Source organism: Paroedura picta, chromosome 7 (genome assembly GCF_049243985.1).
Source record: "Paroedura picta isolate Pp20150507F chromosome 7, Ppicta_v3.0, whole genome shotgun sequence".
NCBI classification, from domain to species: Eukaryota; Metazoa; Chordata; class Lepidosauria; order Squamata; family Gekkonidae; genus Paroedura; species Paroedura picta.
The window spans coordinates 88,963,774-88,991,388 of NC_135375.1; the positions used below are offsets into that span (position 1 = coordinate 88,963,774).

General features: G+C 45.1%; 1 protein-coding gene across 1 annotated transcript in view; it reads right to left on the reverse strand.

Annotated features, from left to right (window-relative positions):
• LOC143841253 (paralemmin-1-like) overlaps positions 1 to 27,615 on the reverse strand; it is a 294,808-nt gene that overhangs the window by 227,118 nt on the left and 40,075 nt on the right. Inside the window, exon 2 of the mRNA XM_077345332.1 lies at positions 3,325 to 3,483. The gene's annotated coding sequence lies outside the window, so the exon portion shown is untranslated. The remainder of the gene's footprint in view (positions 1 to 3,324; positions 3,484 to 27,615) is intronic.

The following is a 27,615-nucleotide window of genomic DNA, read 5'->3' on the forward strand; positions in this document are numbered from 1 at the left end:
ACTCAGCCTTCCATCCTTCCAAGGTCGGTAAAATGAGTACCCAGCTTGCTTGCTGGGGGGTAAAGGATAATGGCTGGGGAAGGGAATGGCAAACCACCCCGTATTGAGTCTGCCATGAAAACACTAGAGGGCATCACGCCAAGGGTCTGACATGATCCGGTGTTTGCACAGAGGATACCTTTAACAGGCTCACTGTGGAATAACTCTGCTTAAGATGCTGCTGCTCTTTCTTCCCTTTCATTGACTGTTGGGTTGTATATATTATTTGTGTTATTGTTAAAAAATGAGTTACTCCCCCTTTCTATACTTCCTTCACAACTTCATATGAAGTGCCAGGCCATCTTTGAAAGGGACACTCTGTGCCCTGAACTGTGTTACAAGGAGAACAGTGTTACAGGGACTGAAAGGGTGATTCCGACCCCCCCCCCCTCTCTCTCTCACACACACACACCATGCTGATGAGTTGTTTTATGAATTTTATATTTTTTCTTTATATTTACTTCGTTTGTACCCTGCTCCCCTCCCCATGGGTCCCAAGGTCGCTCATATTGTTGTCTTCTCCATTTTATCCTCACAACACTCCTGTGAGGTACGCTAGGCTGGGAGTATAATGTGACGGACCCAAGGTCACCTAGCAAACGTCTATGGAAAAGGGGGAATTTGAACCTGGGTCTCCCAGATCCTAGTCCTTCCCTCTGAAATACTGATATATTGAAACACTGCTGTAGTAATAGGTCAGGTAGGTTCTCTGAATTCCCAGCTTTCATTTGGGGAAAAATGCCAGTTCAAGCCCCCTCTCTGATGAAAATATAAAGAAAAAGGGAAGAAGATGCAGACATTTTTAAAAATGAAAGTTGAGAATTCAGAGAACCTGATTATGCCATCATTATAACACTGCATCATTATATCGATAGTGGCTTAAAAAAACATGGCCATTATATTGATAGATTATTGAAGCATGCAGTCAAGATGAGGGTGCTGTGAAGTCTTCAGCTACACTGAAGCACCCTCCATTGCAAATCCGGATTATATAAACCATGAGCCGAAGACAATAACCTGACTCCACAATTGCAAAGATACAGAGGGACAACAGACATGAAAAAGAACTGTGCTCAAACTGGATCAACTGCCAAGAAAACCAGGAGTAAGGCAAGCCTGTGGAAAAGCCCACATTCAAGGAATTTGTGCCAAGCTCCCACTCCTAAATGTGTGAACAATTCAAACTTCCAACCAGGCTCCTCTGATCTCCAAAGGGTGCATTCTATGGAACGACACCTCATCTGAGCACCCTCCCCTCAAACGCCACGCTCCTTAAGTACTGCACCCCAAATCTCCCAGAATTCCCCAAGTCAAAATTGGTAACCCTCTGTATTTAGATGCTAGGCATTAAGCTTACTACCTGAGTGTGTCCTTTGCTGCCAGGTTGGGGAAAGGGGACATGCATTTCACACTGCTTACAAGCAACAGAATCTCCAATCTAACCCTGGTCTCCATAAGCAGCAATATCCATGATGAGTTTGGGCCTTGGTAGGTACCTTTATATCAGCAGCTTTGGAGGCTTGTAAACTTAGTATGTGGTGGAGAAAGCTGATCTCTGAGATCTGTTTCCTTGTTACCACTCGCTCTTGTCGCATCCCCAACGGACTTGCCAGTTGCATAAGCATTACAAGATACATTATGAACACAAAGGCCAACATTTACTCATATTTTTGTCATGATTGTGACAGGAATTGTATTTGTCCCCCCCCCCACTCCGAGTCTTAGGGGCCTGCCAATGCAAATAACCAGCTTCCAGGATTATACCTCTTGTCTGCATGATCACACTTGCAAAATATTCCTGCTATGGTTAGGAGTAATTGCAATTCCAATCTCTTTAAAGACATGGAACTTTGAACCTCCTCCATCCTTGTTCTGATTTATTTGCATGCTTTACCTTTGCTCGCTTCTTGGGCCCAGATAATTCTGCATCCAGCAAGTGTGCATCAGAGAGAGAGAGAGAGAGAGAGAGAGAGAGAGAGAGAGAGAGAGAGAGAGAGAGAGAGAGAGAGAGATGAATCATGAGAAGAATCTCGCTTTGGATCTGTCTTCCAGACACTGGCTTAGAAAATGGCAGCTGAATTCTCACTTAAGACCCTGCCAATGATTGATGAGCGTGTTTTGTGTCTCATAGACATTCTTGCATTGTTGCATGGGAAGCTAATGCCAGGTGGTTATGTTGAATAGATGGAAGATTCCTGGGTTAGTAGCAAAAATAGACAATAAATCAGTATTTCTCCATTCATTTTCATGCCGCATTCCCTGAGATTAAGGAAGAGAGAGGTACATCCCTGAAAGAGGCTTCATCACTGAATAATGAGGAACCTCATATGGAAAGGGAATGGAGCACAATGACAGAACATCTGCTTTTCATGCAAGGTCCCAGGTTCAGTTCCCAGCATCTCTGGTAAGAAGGATCTGGTACAGGGTTACTATGTCCCTCGGAGCTTTGGAGCTGTCAGCAGCTTGGAAGAATGCTGGAAATTAATGCAATGTGCCTATGGAATACTAGAGTGCTGCCCTGACATAATGACATCACTTCTGCATTTGCACCAGAAGTGATGCTGTACTGCTGATGTGTTGGCAGTCTGAATCCCCACATCCTGCCAGTCACCCCCGATGTTGAGGATTGAGCTAGGTAAGACTTTCTTTTTGCAGCCTGAGCAGGAATGGCGAAGAGGACCAGGGATACACTGATGTGGCTGTTTTCAATTCCTTTCAGATATCCTATAGCAGGGGTGACCAAACTGTGGCTCTCCAGATGTCTATGGACTACCATTCCTAAGTAGTGCACACTTCCAGCACTAGATGCTTGCAAAAAGCAGCAGAGGCTGAACACTGGAGGAACATGCTCTGCAATGGAGTACCACCTCCATAATGGGGCGGTGGTGCTGTGGAAGCAGAAGAAAGGGTTAGGATCCAAGCTGCAGGCTCATTTCCAATAAGGGAGAAGTGAAATTGAAAAGAGGAGCTCCAACCTTGAAGAAGCAAGCTGTGGATTTCAGTCTCATTCCTAAGAGGAACAGTTGGCGTGCATGCTTATTACTTGCATTACTTGGAGAGAGGTGTGAGAACTCAGGAAAGCAGATAGCCAAGACAACGCACTTCTTTGGCTGAGCCAAGATGGAGAGAAAAGCTTGTCCTATCAATGCCCTTTCAAATGCTGAAGTTGCCCTGACAAGTGGCACCAATTCGGTGAAGCCATGATCCCAATCCATACCTCTTTGCTTCCCTTATTCTGACTTAGGGCATATTTCATAGGAAAATAAATATGAAGACTTATAATACCTTTAAAGGTGTTTCCAAGAGGGCCTGCCTGCACTGTACCTCTGCCAGTCCTCGGCTTCCAAATCCCGCCAGAGCCCTTGATGTTGGAGCTCACTTTAAGGTTCTCATGTGCCATCTTGCCAAGGCAGATAAATCATTCCACACCCAAGATCGGGATACCTGCCAAGGGAGAAAATTCATTGCATAGTTTAGTTCCAGAGAAGCAAATAATGTAATTTTCCCCATGATCTGCTTTCATCCCCCTTTGTAGGCTTTTCCCCGTACCTTTGATATGGGGGAAAGATGGCTTCACTGTTCTAGTTTGCAGCTTAAGGAATTGGTTGGCTTCTAAGGATTTCTTCCCGTACTTATCTTTATGATACTCTGCTTGGACTTTGGCAGCAACAGAAAGACACTTGTTGGGTCCAAGCCACGGCCAACACCCACCAGGGTCCAAATTGGCTGCAGCACCTTTGCTTGGCCTTAGATGGGAAGGGATGGGGGGTTGAGATCCCCCTGTTCTCCTTCCCCTCACTCAGATTCCTTCTGTACTAGCAGCCAAATATGGCCGGTCTTCTGTCGCATAAGGTTGCTGTACTCCAGGTTGTACCTGGAGATCTCCTGGCATTACAGCTGATCATCAGACTACAGAGATCAGTTTCCCTGGATAAAATGGGTGCTCTGGAGGGTAAACTATGACATTACAGTGTGCTGAGGTCACTTCCCTCCCTTGACTCTACCCTCTCCTGGCTGCATTCCCCAAACCTCTAGGAATTTTCTAACTCAGATGTGGAAAACCCTACCTATGTGGTCTCTTCCCTCAAGCTTTTAAAGCAATGAGTCAGGATTGGGCCTGCCCAGGTGCCTGTATAAATGAGAGACCACCCTGTGGGAATGTGACCACATGTGTGATTGACCATTAGCACTTATGGCTAATCTCCTCCATGTATCTCCCCTTCCCTTTTCCCAGAATGGAGCTTCCTGGCCAATGATTGTCAGATGATTGTTAGCCAAAAGCCAGTTGTCATTCCCTGGCTGACTCTTAAAAGGCTAGCCCCATTGATTAGCTCAGTGGTTCCCAACCCCTGGCTTGGAGACCGGTACTGGTCCATTGATCAGTCGGTACCGGGCCACGGCTCCTCATCGTCTTCCTCCCCGGCTACTGTTTCGGGGGCTGCCCTGCCACTCTGCTGCCGCCTCACCTTTGGTGCTCTCCATCGGCCACCATGGCTGAGGCTCCCCCTCGGTATGGCACTGCACAGCTACTGCTGGCAGCACCCCCCAGCGAGTGGCAGGAAGTCAGGGGCACCAGCGGGAATGCAAGTGGAACAGGGGCTCAGGTGGCGATGTCCCTCGGCAAAAGACTACCTCCCCCCCGGGCCTCAGTAAAATTGTCAAGTGTTGACCGGACCCCAGTGATAAAAAGGTTGGGGACCACTGGACTAACTGGTTGGTATGCAGGCCACTGTCACCAGTGGGCCAATGTGCTGGGCTTGACATTGTGAGGTGCCCAGAAGAAGGAGGGTTAGGCATTGTTCCTGTCATTGCTCAACGTTGTTGCTGGAGAAAACAATCTTTGGAAAAAAAAAGGGTTCACGGGCAGTAGTTGCATTTCAGTGCAGGGATAGCAAAGCGCACTTTGAAAGATCAGCACCTTTTAATACGTGCAAAGCTGAATGGCCACAACAACAGAAATTCATAGCATATCGTCATAGGAATTCTTTGAGTTATTTTTAATGCCATACAGTGAGTACAGAAAGGTTATCGACACAGATCAGTCCCTTTCTTTTGAAAAGCATGCTGAAAGTTTGGCAGGCATCCCTGAGACTTTGCCCTGTTTAGATATAAACAACAATTGCTTCTGTGAAGTGGCTGGAGACACAAATGCCCCTTCCCCTCAAAACAGCCATACGTGGCCTGAAATACAAGATGGGAGAAACGGAGCTCATACTGTGCCATACCCAAACCTGCTCGGAAGCCAAGCAGATGATTCTGGGCCAATCACCATCTCTCAGTCTGACCCACCATTTTGTGAGGGAAATCTGGGAGAACCATGCATGGTGCTCCGAACTCCTTGAAGAACGGTTGGGATTAACATGGCTACAAAATAGATTTTAAAAGCCTCTACAGATATCTAGTTGAAACCAATCAGGAAACCCTGCTAGAAAAGAATCCTATACATTCCTCCCATCAGCCTTCACTCCCTAAAAGAGACAGCTTTTATTAGGTGGAGATAGCTTGCTGTTTCCAGGCACCCAGTTTCTATTTATCTTTCTATCAAATTTATACCCTACTCGCTCTCCCCAGAACAGGACTGGAGGTGGCTAAACATATATAAAATGCACTAGGTAAAACCACAAAGAAAATACAATAAACAAACACTTGATTTGAGCCAAAGGGCCGTGAAGCAGTGAAAACACAATAAACTTTAAAAATATAAAACGATTAAAAATCTCTCACTGAAAGAGATAAGCACCTTCCTAAGCATTGTGTAGGTGCAAGTATTTTCCTTTATTTCATTGGACCTTCCTCCCCAGTGTGTGCAGAATTCGAGCCTTAGGCATTAACAAAGAAGGACAGCCCTCAGAGCATTCCTCCGAGGCACCTGGGTACTTCTAGTTTTATGACAATTTGTTTCTACAAAACCCCTAGATAAAGTACCCTGGCATTCTTTCAAAGATGTGATAAGAATTAAAGTAGTAGGCATCATCAGAATATTAATGTGTAAATTAGAATATAAATGTGTACAGGCTCTTCAACATTCTCAGTTTTGTTGTTTGTGTGTCCCTGTTGTTTTGGGGTCTCTCCCATCTCTGCATGTATTTTGCTCCCCCTAGTGGTCGATTCAGTATTGCATCTCCATATAGCCAGCATAAAAACCTGCAGAGAGTTATGCTGGCTGTACATCCATGTGCTATCAAATTGACCACTAGAAAGAGCAAAACACGTGGTAACCATCTGAGGTCCTTCCCCTCCACAAACCCTGCCCTTCTCAGGCTCCATTTCCAAATCTCCGGGACTCTCCTGAAACTGGCATTGGCAGCTAGGAGTGCCAACCTCCAGGTGGTGGCTGGAGATCTCCCAGTATTATAGCTCAGTTCCAGGAGACAGAGAAGTTCATCTGGAGAAAATGGTTGCTTTGGAAGAGAGACTCTATGATATCACACCCTATTGAAGTCCTTTCCCAAACCATGCTATCCTCAGGCTCAGCCCCCCAAATCTCCATGTATTTCTCATCCTGGCAGCTCTATTGGCAATCCTATGGATGTTGTAAAATAAATGCAGAATACCATGCTCCTTATCAAGGAAACTTGAAAAAGAAATTGTGTGGGAACAGGGACTGTAAAGTTAAGAATACTTCTTTTTTTATACCCTGCTATTTACTTCACAAAGGAACATCAAAGTGGCTTACAATCTCTTCCTTCCCACCCCTCACAACAGACACTTGTGGGGCAAGTGGGGCTGAGAGAGCTCTGGGAGAATTGTAACTGACCCAGAGTCACTCAGCTGGCTGCATGTGGAGGAACAGGGAATCAAACTTGGTTCTCCAGATTAGAGTCTGCCAATCTTTAACCACAACACCATGCTGGCTCTCCAAGTACAGAGTCTGAAGGCTTTGATTGTGAGGTGTACACCTTACAGCACAATATTAAACAAGTTAAGGGGGAAAGACTTAGCGTGCCTTTCAGGGGAAAGCAATAATTAGTCACACAACCCAGGGAAAGCATCTGGCATGTTGCCACACTCCAGTGTGGCAGCACTCAGACCATTTGTTGACAACATGAACAAATATTGGTTCACAGCTCCCTCTTGTGAGATACTGCAGATACTGTTTTGAGAAAGACATCTCAAGAGATGAGCATGAGGTGGTGAATGCTTAGTTCAGAGACATTTCCTTTTCTCACAGTATTTCTGTGAGTCTCTAGAATATTGGTGCAACCTATCAGCAATCTCTCTTGCTTCCCCCCCCCCCACACACAGTGTTGCAGTTAATGGTGTTCCCTGATTAGTGGTGACCGGGCATGGTGCAGATGCCACTGAGCATTATCTGTTCTTCAGGTAAACGGGAAGACATAGTTTAGAAGGGAGGGCAAATATCTCCAGCCCAGCAGCATGAGGAAGAATAAACTGAGCCACGGAATAAATCTTCTAGAATCTCCTCAGGAAGAAACAAGAGCCTGAAAAGAGCCAATTCTGAAGCACTTCCCTCAGCCTGTGTAAGACACTATGGAAAATTACTAAACCCAGTTTAGAATTGGCTAAAATAAATAAGAACTTCAGCTATTAAAACTGAAGGCAGAGATAGGGAGCGTTTTGCGTCCTACCTCCTTAGTAGCTCAACTGGAAGTCCAAATGATTAAGCCCAATGGAAGGCAGGCTGTAAAAGGTCAACCCCCCACTCATCATCACACATGCTTCTACTGATGCCTTCTACTGATTCAGATCACTGGTCATTATCGCCTACTCAGACTGGCAGCTGCTCTCCTGTGCCTCAGACAGAGATCTTTTGCATCACCTCCTACTTGAGTCCTTTGCCTTATTTGTATGAAGAATTATCCCTAATAAACCCCCCAAAACCCTAAATCATAACATGGGGAAGGCAGTATGATTACAAAACCGCATTATTTTTCCTTATTGTCAACAGCCTTAGCTATTTATAATAATCACAGAATTAAAATAGACAGTCACATCTTAATGGAGCTGCTTTAATTCTCTGCTGTGGGGAGGGGAGGTATATACTGATTTTGCAGTGTGGTGACCATTGGCTGGTGCTATGAGCTGGGAGGCCAGAATTTCAAACAGGGAAGGAAAGATTTCTTAGGAATGTTGCTCAGCCTTGCCTTTAGTCCCTGAAGCAAGAGCGACACCTGGTGGGTAGATTCAAGTGGGTTGCTGTGTTGGTCTAAAGTAGCACAACAATTATTGAGTCCACCCGGCCCGAGAATTTCACTTCTCTTGAAGCTTGTTAGAGTCAGGTGAGTAGCTGTGTTGGACTGAGGCAGCAGAACCCAGTTTGAGCCCAGTGGCACCTTTAAGACCACCAAAGTTTTATTCTTGGTATAAGCTTTTGTGTGCCGGCACACTGCCTCAGATTTAGTTTTGAATCTTGGGTTCAGGTAGGTAGCAGAACAAAATCTGAGTCCTCCAGAGGCACCCTTATGACTAACAAAGCTTTATTCAAGGTGTAAGATTTCACACATCAGGTACAATGCCTACAGTCTCAGGGCTTCAGCAGTTGTAGGGAGCTACCATCACTCATTTTAATGCTTGGCTTGAGTGAAAAAATTGCGAGCCCTCTGCTCTGCTCACATGCTATGTTTTCCACTTAAGCAGAGGGTTAAAATGAGTAATTATGGATTCCTAGAGAGGTGTTTTAGTGAGTCCTTTAGGACAGGGGTAGTCAACCTGTGGTCCTCCAGATTTTCATGGACTACAATTCCCATGAGCCCCTGCCAGCGTTTGCTGGCAATGGGCGGGGGGGGGCGGGGTAGTCACTATATTCCTTTAAAAATCTGTGGGGGAATGTCCAAAGAGATTTCTTCCCCATAGGGGAGCATAGTGGTTCCTGATAGCGAGGGTTGCCAGCTTCCAGGTACAAACTGGAGTTCTCCCAGAATTACAATTGAGCTCCAGAGCACAGTGGCTGGTCACTGGAGGGACCAACAAACAGGGCATAGAGGCTGAAGCCTTCCTCTCAAGTTGCCTTCTTTCCAGCACTGGCATTCAGTGGGGTTGCTGCCTCTGCATATGGGGGCTCCTTTTACTCACCATGGCCAGTAGCTATTTTTAAAATGCTTTTTGAATTTTGAAGAAAGAAATTAAGAATCTAATCTCATAAAGATATAAAAGGGGCACAGAAAGGAAACAAAACAGCTCATATAATTGTTAAAATTTGCTCTACAACAGGGGTAGTCAACCTGTGGTTCTCCAGATGTTCATGGACTACAATTCCCATGAGCCCCTGCCAGCAAATGCTGGCAGGGGCTCATGGGAATTGTAGTCCATGAACATCTGGAGAACCACAGGTTGACTACCCCTGCTCTACACGACACAATATATTAACCAAACAAGGATAGGGCTCTCCCCAAAATCCTCATCCTCCAATGATTAGTAACAATCCATTTCACCACTATGTTATTATTTTCATTTTTACTAGATATCCCATGTTTTGCACCTCATCAGATATTAACAATATTACCTGTAACAGATAATATGTCAAAAGTAAACCATGGCCAGTAGCTACTGATGGAACTGTCCTCCATGACTGTGTCTTTTACAGCCACCTATTATTATGGCCATCAATACTTCTACTGGCAGTAGATTCCACCGTTTAATTATGCCTTTCCTGTTGTCAGGACTGGACCCATCGCCCAAGGACTTCAGTGGAGGTGCTCAAGTTCTAGAATTATGGGATAGGGTCATCTACTGACTTTACCCCCCGTATATAATTCTATAAACTGCTGTCGTGTTCCCTCCTTAGCTACTGAAAAGAAAATGACAAATGATAGACTTTGAGTCGCTACCAACATAACTTATGACTGTGTAGGGTTTATGGGACCAGATCAGGAATACTCCTTGCAAGACAATGTAAGCTCAATACAATTTCTTTAGCTCTTCAATTTACATTATAATATCAGTCACACTCTGTTTAACCCTCCACTGCCTTTACCCTTTTCATGCAAGGAATGTACAGCTTCTTTATACAAGGTGAAAAGACCCACAAAATCTTATACAGCTCAGACTCTCCCTCTGCAGCTAACTTCCATTTGTTGACTAGGCTAAGAACGATTTCCTGGAATTTAGACCCTACTGGGGGGGAAGGGACTTTACTTCTGAGCAAACCTGCTTAGATGGCTCCCTAAACCAACTCGCTTCCTGTGACCACCAAAAAAGACTATTCTGGGGGTCACGGGACCTGCCTGGATGGGGGAGGGGATGGTGGTCAGACTGAATAAAAATGTTTGCTGGATCCAAATCCTTTTCTCCCCTTTCCCATTTTGCACTTACTATCCAGCCCAATGAAGAGTTCTGAGGATTGATTAGTTCCTGGCGATAGCTTTTGTGGTTGTTCTGTATTGTCTCTCTGCATTGTTTTTCTCCTTCATTCTGGTTTAATAAGTTGAATTTGTGAGGTTGGTTTCAGGACTGAACCCTGTGCAGTTTGCCATGGCTTCTGTTCCTTTCCATTCATCCCCATCTCCTACTCAGCCAGTCAAAGTGATGCATGGTACTGCCCTAACCAAGCAACCCCGATGTGACTGTATAATGCAGTGACACTCATAATATTGGCAGAGTTTTGGTAGACAAAGAAGGGTATAGCACCAGGCTGCTTAAAAAATGCAATAGTTTTATTGTGAAGAGAAACAGCTTTGTGAAGAAAGAGGGGAGGAGAGAGATTCCTGTCTGTCTAACTGCCCTGTTCTGTATTAATTCTGGACAGATACTTATCATGGATGCTTTAGTTTAGGCTGATCCTGCATTGAGCAGGGAACTGGACTAGATGGTCAGAATGGCCCCTTCCAACTCTATGATTCTGTGATTCTGGAGGCAAGCAGGGAGGAAGATACTCAAAGGAGCAGCAAGTCTCCTATTGAGCCAATCAGGGCACAGGAGGGGATTATTTGAAAATCATCAAGAAGTTCCTATTCTAGCTATGCTAAATACACCTCTCCTTTGATGCCCCCTGCTGGACAGTCTTCATATATTGTTCAATTATGCATACTGCAGACCTTGCATATTCTAACAACTAAGCGGCTCAGGAGCCACAGGTGGCTTTTGGACACATCATCACCTGTAGTTCTTCAGAACACCCTTCTGCTCTTTGGCACCTGACCCATGTTTCAAACAAGAGGACAAGGCCATTGCCCTGGGAAGTCTGTGGATGGCAAGTAGTTCCCACCTTGAAGCAGTTGCCACTGGCAGAACTTGTGAGCCTTCTTGAGGGGCTCATGCTGGGATTAAGGCAAACGTGGCTCCTTTGACTAATGGCAAGAGCAACTGTTCCACTGAGTACCTCATTGCACCCAGATATTTTTTGTGCCATGTTTGTGCTGGTGCACATTTATCTTCCTGTTCACAGGTGCCTCTTAGGGCCTCTTGTGGTGCAGAGTGGTAAGGCAGCAGACATGCAGTCTGAAACTCTGCCCATGAGGCTGGGAGTTCGATCCCAGCAGCCGTATCAGGGTTGACTCAGCCTTCCATCCTTCCATGGTCGGTAAAATGAGTACCCAGCTTGCTGGGGGGTAAACGGTAATGACTGGGGAAGGCACTGGCAAACCACCCCGTATTGAGTCTGCCAAGAAAACGCTAGAGGGCATCACCCCAAGGGTCAGACATGACCTGGTGCTTGCACAGGGGATACCTTTACCTTTACCTTTACACAGGTGCGCAAAAAGAGTGCTGATAATCTGTTTGTACAACTGCATGCACCAAAATTTAGTTTTGGGCTATATATTCCCACCATCTTGATATTGTGTTCTAATTATGTTTTAATAGGTTATTTTATGGGATTTTATTGTATTCATGGGCTTTGTAAACTGCCGAGAGACATTTGAGAGCAGCCACATATAAAAACAAACAAACAAACAAACAAATACATACATAAATAAAATTTAGCCCTATACTGAATTCCAGGCTTCTAATGATCCAAGTGAATTCAGAGACAATCGTTTCACTGTTCAGCCACCAAGTTCTAAGCTTGTATGAACATTTAACCTACATAAAATATCAAATATATACACTAGATGGCAGTAAAGAGTGACTTTTGCTGGACGGTCAAGAGTTTGATCTATTATCCGAAAGCAGGCCATTTTTGGCTGTTCAAGAGACTCCCTAGAAATCTTTTAGCAGAAATTACTCTGATTTCCTTCACAGGAAAACTTCTAAAGCCTTCTCACAAGATCTGCTTTTCAGAAACCTAGCAAATGGTAAGGATCTGCATTCAGATAGTGCCATCTTATAGTGAAAACCTGACAACAACTAAGAAGCCCATCCTCCAACGTTTAATTGGGGCCCATTGTCTTCATTCAGGCGGCAGAAGTAATTAGGGTTGCCAGGTCTCCTGCCCCCAACCCTTGCTGCCCAGTGGCCACTGCTCATTAAAACAATCACCATCCGTCTGACATCACATTGGCCTGGGCATCCTGGAAATTGTATGGTTTTTCCATATGGTTGTTCCTAGAACTGCAAGACAAGCTTTCCCTGGAAGTGCTGTAAGGCTGACCACCTCCCGTGTCCTCATTCCCCCCAGACTCCCAAGCTGGCAACTATAGAAGCAACGGAGTTCTTGGTTCTCTCTAGGGAGGCTGCTAGCAGGAAAGAGCAAACATGTTCCCTCAGCTGGAAAAGACACATGAACTCTAGCCAACTTATTCATTTATATTATTTCCTATATCTATAGTCTCCCTCTCTTGCTGAGACTCCATAGAAGTCGAAACAATGGGCAAGAGGTGGTCTAGAAATTGGATAAGGGCAGTAATAATAATAGGCTGAGACATCTGATAATAAATGTACTAGGTCCAGGTCCAGGACCTGCAGGGTACAGTCCCAGAGCATTTTTGTTCCAATTGTTCAGAAAACAAAACACAACAAGGCTAGTGCCAGCAATGCACTTCCTGTTGAAATCAGTGGAAACATACAACCATAACAAACAGGATTAATAACAAAGATGATCGACATGAAGAAAGGCTTTTGAAATGAAAATGAACAGGAACATGTTTCCACAGCCTAGTTATTTCTATATGAAAACAGCCTCCCACTCTTTCTAGCTGCAGGATGGTAAACACAGAGCAGCAGCTTTATAAACAAACAAGTACTGGCTTCTCATGTGGTAGCCTATGCTGTAAGGAAGTTATAAGGACACAGAATCATAGAGAGTCCTCCAGGGTCATCTAGTCCAACCCCCTGCAGAATGCAAAAAATCCTTTCGATTTCCTAATCCTTTTTTATTTCCTTTTGATTTCAAAGGAAGAGCCCTGCTGAATGGGACCAATTGTCTAGCCAGTCCAGCATCCTTTCTCCCACAGCGATCAACCAGTTCCTCTGCATGGCTGACAACAGGGCATAGAGGTCCAGGCCATCCCCTGATATTGCCTCTCGACTCTCTGATTCAGAGGATTAGTGTCTTTCTCTGATTGTGGAGGTTCCCCTCAGCGATCATGGCTAATAGCCACTGGCAGACTTATCCTCCATGAATTTATCTGATCCCCCTTTAAAGTGGTTTATTCCTGTGCCCATCACAACATCCACTGGCAGCGAATCCCACATTTTAAGTAAAGTAGTATTTCTTTTTATCTGTCCTGAACCTGCGACCCACCAGCTTCATTGGACGCCTTTGATTTCTAGTATTTTGTGTGAGGGAAAACAAATTATCTTTGTCAACTCCTCTCTCGACCCCATGCATAATTTTATAAACCTCTATCATATCCCTGCCCCTTCATTGTCTCATTTCTAAAAAACAAAAGTCCCAGAGTCTCCAGCCCTTCCTCATAGGGAAGATAGTCCAATCTCCTCATCTTCTTGGTTGCCCTCCTCCGTCCTCTTTCCAGCTCTGCAACATCCTTTTGGAGAGAACAATGACCAGAAGAGGACATAGGATTCCAAGCGAGGCCACCCCACAGACCTATACAGGGACATTACTGTATCGGCCGTTGTAGTCGCAAAGCCTTTCCTAACAACCACCGTGCAAAGGAGCTCTGAAGACTGCAAAGGGAAGCAAGGGAGGTGACCTACTGACCTGGCACCATTACAGCCACCCTTTCCCCTGTCCCAGAAACATGAATCCTTGCCACAGTGCCTGATTCCACACAGTATATTTTGTAAGCAAGTGAACATAAAAATACAAACAAAATGCATTATTTGTCTTCGTGGTGCTTTTATGCCATCACCAGTCAATCTATTACAATTTGGAGCGTCAACAAATTGATATTCCCTCTCAGATGTTATCTTTTCATTTCCATCTGCCTGGGTTTGTTGCTGCGTTTTAAATCTATTACATCCAAGCGTCGTTTTTCAGTGGATGCCTGCTAATAATATCTCCATGTCGTTCTTAAAACTGAAGTCATTTGTAAGGGAAGACACTTAGGAATAGGCAGCCTGATCGGCTAATGACTCTCCAAAGAGGCTGCTTCGTGTGCCTTCAGCTCCTCTCTAGAAGCAAATGCAAAATTGTCAAAAACACAGTTGGGCTTCACAAATCCGAGCCAGACCCAGCTAAGGTGAGCCCTTGACTGTGCACCTAATTACGCATGCAAGGGCCAACAAGCCACAGCCAGCTCATGGTGATTCCAGCAAGGCAAGAGAGAAGCAGAGGGGATTTGCCACGGCCTTCCTCTGCAGCCTCTTCCTTGGTGGCTTCCCATCCAAGGACCGATCTGGCTCATCCTCTGAGACCTGCTGAGACTGGGCTATGTGCCATGCCACCTTCCCAGCCGTGAACTCATCAGGATGCCACAATTAAAATGCCCATGTAGTGCATTGGTTAGGATGGTGGACTAGAATCCTGGGCACCTGGGGCCACGTCTCCATGTTGCCTTGGAGCTTGCTGGGTGATTTGGGCTGGTTGGAGGACAGGATTGTGAAGAAGACAAAGATCTCAGAAGAGTACAATGACATAGCTTCCATTTTCTGTGGGATAACCGATCTCTGTAGAGATGATTCAAAGGGATCCCCAGGTCCCCCCCTGGAGGCTGGCATCCTAGTGGAATCCTGTCTGCTTTTGAGGATCCAGCCTAGTTGCTAATTGGTAGAAGCTGTTTATGATTAGAAGAACTGAAACTATTGTCCGAATCAGCCAGGTTTCTGTTTCGTCTGTCTAGAGACCTGTGCTGCTGCTCTGCTCCTTGAGACCTACTTGTAAATAAATAAAGCTTTGTTTTGGTTAATACACATAATTCCTGTCTCAGTAACCTCCAGCTTGGTGGCGTGGTTAAGAGCGGTCGCCTCTAATCTGGAGAGTCAGGTTTGATTCCCCACTCTCCCTTCACATGCAGTCAGCTGGATGACCTTGGGCCAGTCACAGTCTTGTTAGAAGCTGTTCTCACAGAGCAGTTCTGTCAGAGCTCTCTCAGCCTCACCTACCTCACAGGGCGTCTGTTGTGGGGAGAGGAACTGCTTTGGGACGCCTTTGAGTTGTGGGGAAGGGTGTATAAAAGCCACCTCTTCTTCATATGCTCTATCTGTGCACCACAGAACTTACCACCCAGCAAGATACCCAAAGCCTAGACATTCACTGCCTTTACAATACCTGGTGTCAGGGTCCCTCCAAATCATATAAGGCTGTGTGAGTCCCTTCAGTGGATAGAAATGGCCTGTCAGAGTGGCTTCATTGTGTGCGCAATGCCAATAAGTTTCTTAAATTTTCAATTTCCTAATTTCCCACCTGAGCCCTGGTCTTTACAATGCCTCCAGTTCCTGTTGGGTTTTATATCCCCCAGTAGCTCCCGACTTTTGCATTCTCTCTCTATTTTGAAGAAAGCATGCTAATTTTTTACTCTCCCTGATTGTGGGGGGAAATCCATGTTCTAATAGTCGGGTCTGCCCACCTCTTCCAGAACCCAGCAATCAGTGTTTCTTGCTGCTGCTAATAAACAGAAAACATGTTGACCTTCAAACCACCCCTAACATGGGCCAAGTATTCCATCATAATTATTGTTATATCATTTTGACAGGCTAACATTTGCCATTTCTTCACTTAAGATCCATTGCTTTCAATGTGATGCAGGCAAATCTATGTAATGCTGTGGGTTTGGCCCTCGGAATTTGGGAGGGAGGGATTTTGCCACTTTGGGCTGAGGAAAAGGATGGGGATGGGGTGAAAGGAGTTCTATGGGGGGGAGAAGAGGGATTTATGAGGAGAGAAAAGGAGACAGAAGCCATCTGGATTTGGGGGCAAAGAAGAGAGCAGCTTGAGAAGACCTCAGAGGGAGATGGAGTAAAAAACTACTCTCTTCTTCAGTCCAGCTTTAAGCCATGTTGACTAAGGCACTTTCTGCACATGCAGCTTACTTCCAATTATCACTTGAATTCAAATCCTGCGCTTGCACTCTGCAGTTTTTAAAATTTTCTCTTTGGAATCATGGATCATGTGTTATGCACACCAATTTAAAAAGTGTACAGTCTCACAGTACTGAAGTTTTTTTGTGGGTAGGGAGAACAGCATGGTTGGTCTTACAGGTCAGTTTTGCACGGGGTGTATTTTTTTTTAATTGTAAGAAGAGATTCTTCAAGTGGCATCAACTGTCCAGTAGCCATCTGAGCAGACGGTTCTCCCTCCTCCTTCATTGCTTACTTTCCCCCTCTTATCAATTCTATTTTTAAAAAAAGAAACAGAGTAAGGCTAGCCATGCATGTGGATGCCTCACAAGACTTGAATCCCTGTTTTTTTTGGGGGGGGCAGTGTGCATGTGCTCTGTTTAACGAGATCCGTGCCCTGTGTTGGGAATGCTTACTGCAAGGGGGGGGGCTCTAGGAGGGGAGTTGGGCATCTTTCTCCAACACATGTCTTGACAGCAGTGTGGAAAGGCACCTTAGCCGCTGCCTGGGTCTAGCTCTCAGGATGAGCAGTGATTAAATTGAGTCGCCTGCATAGAGAAGGAAGAATTCAAGAGCTTTTCCCAGAAATGTCAGGAGGATTTGTGAAGATTGGCAAGCCATTGCAAGTTTCCTTGCTCTACTCACTACCTAAATTGGCCCTCCTGCAGCAGCTTCCTTTGAGATGAAGTTACCCGCTGGATAATCCAATTCCAGGCCCCTCAAAATCAGTTTTGCCCTAAATAGCCTCAAGTCCACAAAACAGGCTGCGTGCTCAACTAATTTCAAGAAGGCGAGCTGAAAAATGTCACAAATAAGAAACTAAGGCTCATTCACATGTAAATACTGCCTGACATAGATACAGCTGAAGTATAAGGGAACCGTTCCTGGACTAGACACAAAGAAAAAATCACCCAAAATGTCTCCATGCACAGAAACAGAGCTAGCCCTTCCTCTCAAGGGAGCATGCCAAAAAGGGAATTCAGAGTCCCAGAGCAGAACAGTCTTGGAGAAAGACAAGAAAGACAAAGCAGTAACATAATTACAAGGCCTTGTGTCAGTCAGAAGCCATCTAACCCTGTTGATATAATTTGTTGAGACCCAGGTGTAGGATCATCTGAGAATAGCAAGGATGTCCCACTACAGTTAAACAGAAGTGAAGATATGATTCAAAGATGGGCATGTTAGTCAAGGATGGGCAATCTTATCAAGACAATCTTCGTGATTGTTAGGAGATGATGTTAAATCCTATAAAACGGGAAAGTTCTTCTCAGGAGAGCTTTTTCTCAGGAGAGGTTCCTTTCCTGCAACCTGCTTCTTTTGGAGAAAGAAGCATTTACGGGCTCATAGAATATCTGTCCTTTAATTATTTATATATCCAGGGTGGATGGCATACCATTTGGTTGATTTAAGAAAAAGCTTAAAATGGAAGCAGAGATTCTCTAATTGTATTTATTTGTGTATTGTCCCCAGAGCTAACCTCAGGCATTACTGAGGCATGCCTCTTGCCTGGAGTTAAGTGATCTCATATAGGAAAACTAAGTGGATGCCCACGGTGCATGCCTGTATCTGAAACAGGCCTGATTAGAGTAATCTAGAGCAGTACAAAAAGTAGCCACAATCCAGTACAGAATTTAAAACCCATGGGTTTTCAGGATTGTAAGGATAGCAAACTATGCACTGGATTGTGGTGACTATGTTCTCCCCTGTTCTGAGGATTCCAAATTTGATCTTGCCTCTTCGTCCCACCCTCCCATCCTCTTTTTATACCTACAGCAGTACTGCAAAGTGGGTTAGGCTCCATCGATACATTACAAACTATTTATTCAGAAGCAACACCAGGACTTTGTCTCCAATGTGCAGTGGGAGTAATGAATTTATCTGAGTGACCTTGGGCCGGTCTCTCTCTCTCTCTCTCTCTCTCAGCCTAACCTATTTCTCAGGGTTCTTGTAAAGATAAAACACTGGAGTACAGAACAACTTTCCAGTTGCTGTTTCCCTGGGTTTTCTGAGAGAGCTTTTGTGGTGGTTTTCCTCCCTTGCTTCACTCCCAAAGCTGGAGTTAATTCACAAAAGCATGAAGATTCCATCAGATTTTCCCCTCCACTATTTTTTCCCACCCCTCAGAGAACACTCCTCCACCACCCACATTGGGGCTGTTCTTCCCACTCCGCATCTTCCCCCATTCCTCCTTCCTTCATTGATTATAAAGCTCCACTGTTGCATGTCCATTTTTAAAAAATATAAACAGGATTATTCTAGAGATACTACTCTTTTTCACTGAACTTGAATCGCTGCGGGAAGAAATTGGTGACAGGAAAAGTTTTAAATGTTTATGTGTGAGAGAGAGGAGGGGGGATTGCTGTTTAGATTTAAGGGAGATGCATGCCCTCAGGAGGAATGCCATGTTCAGCTGCCCCTTCAAACTGATGAAGGGGGGAGAGCCACTAATGTTCTGCTACCAAACATGGCTACCAGACAGTAAATGCAGCATGAAGGTTCTGTACTTCCGATTTCAAAAAAACTGACTAGTACAAAACTGACCAATCAGGAGAAACCAAGTCGTTGTGACACTGCCCACTTATTCTCATTGGTATGCCAAACCTACACTCCACAATTCCCAAGAGAAAATCAGAGAAAAAGGAAGTGTGTGGAGTGCAGGATTCAAGGTGAAGCCATACCAACTCAAATTCAGTGATTATTGCAAGTAAACTGTGCATACAGCAAAGGCCAGAGTCAGGCAAGCAAAACAGGGCATGGCAGATAGAGAGACAAGCCATGCAGCTTCCCTTTGTCCCCAAGCAGCATCAAACATCTATTTTAACTTATAATGCAGATGACATGAGAGGTACGGGGAAATCAGTATGAGAACTCACAGAAGATGTTTATTTAATCCATTAATTTGCTGCTTTCCTGCCCATTTGGCAGTGAAAAATTAAGTCAATGTTAAAACCAGCTCCTAAATAAAGGGCATTTTATGAGGAAGAATAAAGATATGCCCAAGTACATATTAAAGCCTTCTTGAACTGGTGGAAGACAATGATTGAGGGGGATAAAAGAATCTCCCCAGGAAGGGAATTCCATAATTGTGGTGCCTTGACCCCAAAAGCCCTTTATGGTTTATGACACAATTCTTTTGATGATTTGAAGAAAGGAATGCTCTTGAGCATCTGAGATGTTGATTGCAATGTATGATCTTGATTGTGATTGAGCATCACTGCTGCTAATAAATTATCCTCCTTGAATGTGTTTAAGCTCTATTGAAATCTGTCTCCTTTCCAATCAGGTTTTCAGCTTGGTTATTCGACTGACTCAGCCTTCGTCACCCTGCTGAATTATCCGCACCAGAAGATGGCCAGAGGGAATGCGGCTGTAGATTCATCTCAATGACTTTCAATACCATCAATTATGGTATCCTTCTGGACTGCCTTTCCAGGTGGCAAAGTTCATACAGTCATACAGGTCCCACTTGAAAGTTAGGTTTCAGAAGGTGGCATACCTCAGCCCTTTGGCCTGTGAGGCCTGACAAGATTCCATCTTGTTCTCCATACTCTTTTGTATTTCTGTGAAATCATAGTATGAGGTTATCAGGAGATCTGGGCTGAGTTGCAATCAATATGTGGACAACAATCATCTCTATGACCCATTATGCATGGCATAATGCACAATATCCCGCATATGCACAGGGGAGGGAATCCCCTGGTGCATGCAGGCTGCCCTGGTGTAGCATGTGTGCATGCCAAACACTGGGGCTGGAAAGCCCAGTACACTTCCTGGAGGTGGCAGCAGCATGGTGCCCCCACTGCATGATGGTGGGGAGTGGCATTCTGCTCTCCCACCAGAGTGGGGGTGGGGGGACCCCTGGTCAGCTCCATGGCCCCACACAGCTGACAGAGGCATGTTGTGATCCTGCGTGTGGTGGCTCTGCTGATTATGTACGGTTCCAGCCCAACACAGCCCACGCTGGCACCCGCAGCATCCCAGGGAATGCAGAAGATTCTGCATTACCTTACCGTGGGCCTTCCAGGGTGCTGTGCCAGGCTAGGGCCGGGATGGTGGCAGCGTCATGCACAATCGTGGCTGCCCTGCTGCCGCCACCCCAGATTTCCTGCCCCATGCATAATCGGTCCCTCTCATACTTCCAGCTGTAGAAACCCTGAGTGGTGGTTAGAAGTTTTACAAGCTAATAAACTGAAGCTTAGTTCCTACAAGACAGAAGTGCTATTGGTGGGCAGAAGGTCTGATCCAGAAGTTGCCACCACTTTTGGAAAGGGTTGTACTCTCCTTGAAGAAACAGGTTCATGGTCTGAGGTTATTTTTAGGCCTACTGGTTGAGGGTATTTTTAGACTCAGGCCTACTGGTAGCTGTGGCCAGACGTGCCTTTTACCAGCTTCAAGTGGCCAGCTTTGGCCTTTGCAATGCAGAAAAGATCTGTCCACTATGGCACACACCAAGGTTACATCTAGATTATGATTGCTGCAGTATGCTCTATGTGAGGCTGCCCTTGAAAAGTATCCAGAAACGTCAACTGGTACAGAATTCTGCAGCCAGGATGTTGACTGGAGTGGGCTCTAGGGCCTGTATCACTGCAGTCTTGGCCCATCTACACTGGCTCCCAATTTGTTTCCAACTACAATTCAAGATGCTTGCTCTGACTTTTAAACAGCTATAGTGTTTCAGATCAACATACCTGAAGGATCATCTCTACCAGGGGTAATCAAACTGCGGCCCTCCAGATGTCCATGGACTACAATTCCCATGAGCCCCTGCCAGTATTTTCTGGCAGGGATCATGGGAATTGTAGTCCATGGACATCTGAAGGGTCGCAATTTGACAACTCCTGATCTATACCTTTAAGAACACACCTGATCACTATGGTCATCTTGGTCATGACTCCAAAACTTTGGAACTCTCTCCCCATGGAGGCTCATCTGTTCCCTTCTGATGGAGTCTTCTACTAGAGGGTGATGACTTGTTTTGTCTCACTTGCCCAATGTTTATAATGTTCTGCTTGCATTTTAGCTCAGTGACTCCACAGATCGCCAATTTGTTACCCAGTTCACAGCTTTGGGCCCACATATTTGCAGGACTACTGTGCTCTGTGCAACAGCTTCGCTCGTGTGCAAAAAGCCTTCTGAAGGTGCCACCCTGAAAATGTGTAACATCAACTGCAGAACACATGAACACATGAAGTCACCTTCCGCTGAAGCAGACTATTAGACCTATTAGAAGTCAGTAGTGTTGTCAGGCTGGCAGTGGCTCTTCAGCCTGGAGGTCTTGCACATCACCTCCTCACTGATGCTTTTAACACCTAGAGTTGAACCTGGGACCTTATCTTATGCTAGGGGAGTTGCATTGTTTTATCCACCTTGGATCTCAGCAAGAAAGGCAGACAATGCGGATAGAGAAAAATAACAGAAATCAGCCTAGAGTAGCACATCATGCCTTCCTTGACACACTCATTATTAGACTGAATGTTCTTTGCAGTGGTGTGTGCTGTTGTAATTCAGAGCAATTTATTTAGGAGATAAAAAGTTTATGCGGGTCAGATTGCCAACGAGCCCCATTAGATAATGAGGGATTGAGACTAGCATGATCCGTATTTGAATATGTACCCACAAGAACAAAGCACAGGAGGGGAAAGCTTTGCATCTAATTGTGAAAGACTCCTTTGACTGTTCAATTTTACCTCCTGAAGGCCCTTTCCTCTTTGGATAGTTCCTTCAAAAAGGAGATTAATCTTACATCAAGTCTTTTATGACGGAGGAATTAGATCTTCCATGACCTTTCCTGGGATACGACTGACAGGGAGGATTATGCAGCTCACCGGTGATAGAAGCACGCCGGCTCTAGTCTTGCAGGCACTGAAGCACTTGCACAATGGTGTTCAGGCACAGCATTTGCCACTCATTCTACAAGATGGGATTGTAGCTAGTGGTAAGCAGAGCTTTTACAAAGATCATCATTTTCCAGGCAGAGTGCAACAACACCAGGATTGGGATCATCCTTGTATTGACAATGGCCCCTGGGTGATTTGTAATAAATCTATATATCCCGACCTGGACAGTTTCCACACTGGGAACTTCATTGCCCTAGATCCCATGTGGGAGCACAAATTCCAGGCGGATGAGTTGCAGCAGACCAAATGCTCCGCCATGCGGGAGCAGGAAAAGGCGGGGCAATCTGCTCTGTCTCAAACTCCAGCCTGCAGCCTGGAGCAAAGCCTCCAGTGCAGAAATGGTCCACTAAGACTCCTAGATCCTTTTTGCACATGCTACTGCCAAGACAAGTCTCCCCCATCTTATAATGGTGTATTTGGTTTTTCCTACCTAAATGCACCCCCTTCAAGGATCGCTGCCTTGTTGTGGCAAGGGGGCTTGCGTAGCTCAGTGAAGCTATGAGCTATGCCGTGCAGGGCCACCCAAGACGGACAGGTCATAGCTGAGAGCTCTGACAAAAGGTGATCCACTGGAGAAGGAAATGGCAAACCACTCCAGTATCTTTGCCATGAAAACTCTATGGACAGTTCCAATAGGCATAATGATATGACGCTGGAAGATGAGCCCCTCAGGTCGGAAGGCGTCCAATATGCTACTGGGGATGAGCAGACGGCTAGTACGAGTAGCGCCAGAATGAATGAAGCGGCTGGGCCAAAGCCGAAAGGACGCTCAGTTGTGGAAGTAACTGGTGGCGAAAAGACAGTCCGATGCTGTAAAGATTTTTATTCCATAGGAACCTGGAACGTCAGATCCATGAATCAAGGCAAGCTGGACGTGGTTAAACAAGAAATGAGAAGACTGAACATCGACATTTTAGGAATCAGTGAACTAAAATGGACAGGAATGGGTGAATTTAATTCAGATGACCATCAGGTATACTACTGTGGACAAGAATCTCGCAGAAGAAATGGAGTAGCCTTCATAATCAATAAGAGAGTAGGAAAAGCAGTCTTGGGATACAATCCCCAAAATGACAGAATGATCTCAGTTCGAATCCAAGGCAAACCATTCAACATCACAGTGATCCAGGTCTATGCCCCAACCACTGCTGCTGAAGAGGATGAAGTTGATCAGTTCTATGAAGCCCTACAACACCTTATAGAAGCAACGCCAAAAAATGATGTGCTTATCATCATGGGGGATTGGAATGCTAAAGTAGGAAGCCAAAAGATAACTGGGATAACAGGCAAGTTTGGCCTTGGAGTACAAAATGAAGCAGGGCACAGGCTGGTAGAATTTTGTCAAGAGAATACAATGGTCATAGCAAACACTCTTTTCCAACAACCCAAGAGACGACTCTACACATGGACATCACCAGATGGTCAACACAGAAATCAGATTGACTATGTACTCTGCAGCCAAAGATGGAAAAGTTCTATACAGGCAATAAAAACAAGACCAGGAGCTGATTGTGGTTCAGATCATGAGCTTCTTGTTGCAAAATTTAGGCTTAAATTGAAGAAAGTAGGGAAAAGCACTAGGCCACTCAGGTACGAACTAAATCATATCCCCGACGAATATACAGTAGAGGTGACAAATAGATTTAAGGAATTAGATCTGATAGACAGAGTGCCTGAAGAACTATGGACGGAGGTTCGCGACATTGTACAAGAGGTAGCAACTAAAACCATCCCAAAGAAAAAGAAATGCAAGAAATCAAAATGGCTGTCTGAGGAAGCTTTACAAATAGCTAAGGAGAGAAGGGAAGTGAAAGGCAAGGGAGAAAGAGAAAGATACACCCAATTGAATGCAGAATTCTAGAGAAAAGCTAGAAGAGATAAGAATGCCTTCTTAAATGAACAGTGCAAACAAATAGAAGAAAACAATAGAATGGGGAGGACCAGAGATCTTTTCAAGAAAATTGGAGATATAAAGAGAACGTTTCATGCAAAGATGGGTATGATAAGGGACCAAAATGGTAGGGACCTCACAGAAGCAGAAGAGATTAAGCAAAGGTGGCAAAATTATACAGAAGAACTATACAAGAGCGAGCTTAACATCCCTGATGACCACAGTGGGGTAGTTACTGACCTGGAGCCAGACATCCTGGAATGTGAAGTCAAATGGGCCTTAGGAAGTCTGAGCAACAATAAAGCTAGTGGTGGTGACAGCATTCCAGTTGAACTATTCAAAATCTTAAAGGACGATGCAGTAAAAGTGCTACACTCAATATGCCAGCAAATTTGGAAAACTCAGCAATGGCCACAGGATTGGAAAAGGTCAGTTTACATTCCAATCCCAAAGAAGGGCAATGCCAAAGAATGTTCAAACTACCGCACCATAGCACTCATTTCTCATGCTAGCAAAGTTATGCTCAAAATCCTACAAGCTAGGCTCCAGCAATATGTGGACCGAGAACTTCCAGAAGTACAGGCAGGATTTCGAAGAGGTAGAGGAACTAGAGATCAAATTGCCAACATACGCTGGATCATGGAAAAAGCTAGGGAGTTCCAGAAGAACATCTACTTCTGCTTCATTGACTATGCTAAAGCCTTTGATTGTGTGGAGCACAACAAATTGTGGCAAGTTCTTAAAGAGATGGGAATACCAGAGCATCTTATTTGTCTCTTGAGAAATTTATATGCAGGTCAAGAAGCAACAGTGAGAACTGAACATGGAATCACGGATTGGTTCAAAATTGAGAAAGGAGTTCGGCAAGGCTGTATACTGTCGCCTTGCCTATTTAACTTGTATGCGGAGCACATCATGAGAAAGGCGGGATTAGAGGAGTCACAAATTGGGATCAAGATTGCAGGGAGAAATATCAACAACCTCAGATATGCAGATGATACCACTCTAATGGCAGAAAGTGAAGAGGAACTAAAGAGCCTGTTGATGCGGGTGAAGGAGGAGAGTGCAAAAGTTGGCTTGAAACTCAACATCAAGAAAACAAAGATCATGGCAGCCGGCCCTCTCAATTCCTGGCAAATAGATGGGGAAGAAATGGAGATAGTGACAGATTTTATTTTCCTCGGCTCCAAGATCACTGCAGATGGGGACTGCAGCAAAGAAATTAAAAGACGCTTGCTCCTAGGGAGGAAAGCTATGGCAAATCTAGACAGCATCCTAAAAAGCAGAGACATCACCCTACCAACAAAAGTGCGTTTAGTCAAGGCTATGGTATTCCCAGTTGCAATGTATGGCTGCGAAAGTTGGACCATAAGGAAGGCCGAGCGTCAAAGAATTGAGGCTTTTGAACTCTGGTGCTGGAGAAGACTCTTGCGAGTCCCTTGGACTGCAAGGCGAACAAACCGGTCAGTCCTAGAGGAGATCAGCCCTGACTGCTCTTTAGAAGGCCAGATCCTGAAGATGAAACTCAAATACTTTGGCCACCTCATGAGAAGGAAGGACTCCCTGGAGAAGAGCCTAATGCTGGGAGTGATCGAGGGCAAAAGAAGAAGGGGACGACAGAGAATGAGGTGGATGGATGGAGTCACTGAAGCAGTAGGTGCAAACTTAAAAGGACTCCAGGGAATGGTAGAGGACAGGAAGGCCTGGAGGATCATTGTCCATGGGGTCGCAATGGGTCGGACACGACTTCGCACATAACAACAACAACAACCTAAATGCAGAGCTTTACATTTGTCCCTATTGAACTTCATTTTATTCAGTTTAGCCCACTTCTCGAGCCTATCAAGATCAGCCTGTATTCTGTTGCTGTCTTCAGTTGTGTTTGCTACCCCTCCCAGTTTAGTATCATCTGCATATTTAATAAGTATCCCCTCTAATCCCTCATCCAAATCATTTATAAATATGTTGAACAACACAGGCTCCAGGGCAGATCCTTGGGGTACTCCACTTGTCACTCTTTTCCAAGAAGATGCTGAACCATTAACAAGTACCCTCTGGGTACAATTTGTCAACCAGTTATTGATCCACCTGACAAAATTAGGGTCCATACTGCATTTTACCAACTTGTGAACAAGAATATAATGTGGAACCTGATAAAAAGTTTTACTGAAATCCAGATAAACTATGTCCACGGCATTCCCCTGATCCAGTAAAGTAGTCACTTTCTCAAAAAATGAGATAAGGTTTGTCTGACATGACTTGTTACTGTGAAACCCGAGCTGAGTCGTAGAAATCACAGCTCTCAGTTCCAGTTGCTCAAGGACCGAGTGTTTGATTATTTGTTCCACTTGATAGCAACACACATACACCTCATTGAGGGACTATTATATTTACATAACGTGAGGCAAGAACTCCACATGGTCTCAGTTTGCATGAGCTACCTTTTTTTAAAGTGAGGGAGATGGAAAGAATACCGGGACTGGATTTGGGCATGTAGAAGCCTTCTGTTTGCATCCAGAAGTATCATGAGAGAAGGATCACAGAACCACTAAATACCCACATCAAAACATACACCAAATCCATTAAGGCAGTGGTCCTCAACCCCCGGTCCGGGGACTGGTACCGGTCCATGGATCAGCCAGTATCGGGCTGCGGCTCCTCCCTGGCTGCTGCCTCAGGGGCTGCCCTGCCACTCTGCCGCCGGTTCACCTTTGGTACTCTTCAGCAGTCACCATGGCTGGGGCTCCCCCTTGGCATGGCACTGAGCAGCTGCTGCTGGCAGCATCCCCCAGCAGGCAGCGGGAAGTCAGGGGTGCTGGCAGGAAAGCAAGCAGAGCAAGGGCTCAGCCGGTGACAGCGACATCCCTCGGCAAAAGACTACCCCCCCCCCAGGCCTCAGTAAAATTGTCAAGCATTGACTGGTCCCCGGTGATAAAAAGGTTGGGGACCACTGCATTAAGGCATAAAATTGGCTCAAGGCCTTCATTAACAGGTTCAATCTGTATTGTGAGAGAGTGTCAGATGATGGTTCCATCTCTTTTATATGCTTCCTCAGCTGAATGAAAAGAAAGGGAGGGGGAGGGTGGAATTGCCTTGCTTTGAAGATGTCCCAGAATTGTGTGTTTGCATCTGTGCCAGGAAGAATGGATTTGACAAATTCCTCAGCAGTAGGGCTACCTTTTACAGGCAGTGACAGCCCAGTGCACTGTGGACATTTCTTTGATTTGCCCATCAAGTATTCTAGTCAGACCATGAGGAAGCCTCTTATGCTGCCCGTCTTTCCACATGAAAGGTCATCAGTTTCCTTGACTCAGAAAGGCAGAGGACTTTTGAAGCGAGACAGTCAAGGTCAAAGCATTGATACTGTACTTGACAAGGGTGAAGGGGGGAAAGCTGAAAATAGGTTCCTAGACTGTGCAGGGTGAGATTGTTCAAGTGTGCCATTTCATAGAACATAATGATCTTATTCTAAACACCTCTATAGCAGTGGTT